This window comes from Lipotes vexillifer, unplaced genomic scaffold (assembly GCF_000442215.2).
Source record: "Lipotes vexillifer unplaced genomic scaffold, Lipotes_vexillifer_v1.1 scaffold408, whole genome shotgun sequence".
Lineage (NCBI taxonomy): Eukaryota > Metazoa > Chordata > Mammalia > Artiodactyla > Lipotidae > Lipotes > Lipotes vexillifer.
The window spans coordinates 2,471,767-2,474,662 of record NW_006787469.1 but is presented as its reverse complement, the minus strand read 5'-3'; positions in this window follow the sequence as shown (position 1 = coordinate 2,474,662).

Sequence of the window (2,896 nt, the reverse complement as noted above, 5' to 3'; positions counted from 1 at the left end):
TGCGACGCAGAGTCAAGCAAAAGACAGTTCCAAGTGGCAGGAGACATGAGCAAAGGCTAAGAGCTGGGACCAGACAGTCATTAAGCAGGAGCCAAGAAACAGCTGAGGATCTGAGTAGAGATTGGGCTGAAAAAAGTGGGATCTGGGGGAGGAGGCAGAGGGGGAGACGGGGTGGGGCCCGCCTGAAGGTGGAAGTAGAAGAAAGAGGGTTTCCACTGCAGACGCCTCCCTTAGTGTTAGGGAGTTTGGCCGAGGTTGGGAGGGCAGACAGCTGACAGAGTGAGAATAAGAACCCACACTTCCTAACTAGCCCCATCCCACCCAGGAGAACTCAGCTGGCTCTTGAGCCTTGTTGGAGGAGGGGGGTGGGAGGTGGGCACAAAATCAGCACCAGGAGGAAGACAGGATTCTCACTGCAGAACCAAATAACCAAAGCTATTTCTTTTTTTTCCCTTCCTTTCCCACAGGTCCAAAGGATAGAAAGTTCCCCAGCCGTCTCCCCTTTTTCCTCCCCGCTGCTACGTCCCCCAGACTTCCAGCCCCTTCCTAGACCCTCAGGGAGCAGCCACAATGTCCCCCAAATGCAGAATAGGGAGGCCTCAGCCCCCATGGGTGGGGCGGGGCAGGGCATCACAGCGCAAGTTCACCCCCTACAGGCGTCAGCCTTCTCCTCTGCTCGTCTCCTGTTTTCCCATCTGTCTCTCTCCTTTTCTCACATCCCCTCCCTGCCCCGGCAGCCCATCCTCTCTCCTGCTGCTTCCCCTCCTGTTCCATGCTTCTCTGCATTCCTGGCTATTCACAGCCTCCCTGGATAGCTGGCTTGCTCCCAAATCCCAACCACACTGCAGGGCCCCAGTGACCTGCCTCTGCCAGAGAAGGGAGGCTGCCTGCCCTCCTCCCTGCTTCCCCCTCCCCCAGCCCCCACTGGCTACCACCAGCAGACCCAGCTCCTAGGCCCGGAACCGGCCCCACCACAAAGAGTCACAGAAGAGGCAAGCAGGGTGGGAAGTGGCAGTTTCCAGGCATCACTGAGCCTGGATGGGGCACGGGCAGCGGCAGCCCTAACTTGGTCACAGGAAAGTCCCCTAACCATGGAGCCTGCCTCTTCCCCACTGGTTATAAGCCCTTTTCAGGCCCTAGGCGGCAGGAGCAGACTGGAGAGTTATTCCCCCCAGAGTAGGGCCATAGCCCCAACCCTGCTCCTCCGGGGCCCCAGGTCCCCTGTGCCCAGCACCAGAAAAGCAAGGTAGCGTCTCTACTCTTCCCTAGGCCTGTGGCAAGAGGCAAAGAGACTTCTCTGGCCTTGGGGCCTCAGGAGTGGTTCCAGCCAAGACAGAAGGTTAAACCACTTTTCCCAGGACTCTTCTGGCTTAGGCAATAAAGCCTTGATTTTACTTTCTATTCTTCCTGGTTTCTTGAGTCTGGCACCTCCTCAGGGACAGGCATGGGCTCACATGTACTCCCACTGTCACATACACACAACCAGGCACATGCACCCATACACATGTATCTGTGCACACAGCAGGTATGTATAGGCGCCCACCCATGCACATGTATACAGACATAGCTATTTGTATGTAAATGCAGCACATAGCCTTGTACCTGCATACACTACCTACATAGAGAACAAGCACATCCTGACCGTGTCACCCCCTACCTTTGTCTCCTCCCACCCTCCAGCTGCCTCTCCTGCTTGGCTCCCGCATCTCCCCTCACTCTGCCTCCTGTCTCCTCCTTGCCCCTGGCCCTCACTGTGTTCCTCTGTAGCCTCCCCCAGCCCCACGTTCACTTCTAAGTAGTCAGCATGGCAAAACCTCTAATCACTCTGCATGGGTTCCTGGGTGAGGAAAGAGAGAAGATGAGATAATTCTGCTGCTTCGTTGCAGATAAAATAAACTGAGGTCCAGAGAGTGGGAGTTATATCTCAGCTCAAGGAATGGAACGCAATGGATCTAGGTTCCTCCCCTTGTGTCTGCTCTGTGCTCTGGCTTCATCAAGGCAAAAGGCCCAGGGCTAGGAGCAGTCACTTGCTATCCCTGTCTCCCGACCTCCACAACTGAGCCCCTGCTAGTGCCCAGGAATCCTGAGTCCCCTAGAGTAGGGGCTGGAGAGGGGGAAGGGGAAGGGAGAGGGAGAGTTGACTGCAGGTAAGATTGGCACTGACCTCTGATTCTAATATTGCTCATCCGGCTTTCCACAGGGGTCCTGCCATGGTGGCGGGCATGGTCACGGCCCTGGCCCTGGGCACTGCCGTGGTGGTGGGCACCCCCCTGGCATGGCAACCATCCTCCAGGTTCCCACCCTGAACCAGGGCACTGTCCTATGCGGGGCCACCCCTCAGGGCCCTGTGGGCACCCCACTGGTCCACATTACTTAGGAAGCAGAAGAAACAGGACATAAGAATGGAGAGCATGACCTGGCATGGGGCCTGAACCAGAATCTTCTGGATCTAATAAACAGCCTCCTGGAGGCCATGTTCTACTCTTAAAAGAGCCTATCTTCCTTCACATCCAAACTGGCACTCAGGGGGCCCAGTGGTCTCTGAGTTCCCTAGTTGTGAAAATCAGCACCCAGGCAGGCATTCTCAGTAGTGTCCATAGCATACGGTTGAATAAGGTCACCCCTCCTTTTGTTTTCACTTCTGCCCCACCCCCCATCAAAGGGTCTCAATCTCAAGTATGGTCTCATCACATCTATCCCATCACATATACCCAGACCTTCCAAGTTTCCATCTTACATGCCTCACCCTACAGATCAGAACCCTTCAATGGATCCCTAACTCTCCAGATGTTATTTCTCACTATCCCCTGAAAACACACAGAAATTTCCAGCCTCTTAAACTTTGCACAGCTTCCCCACCACCACCACCTCCACCTCACCCCCAGGTCAGGAATGC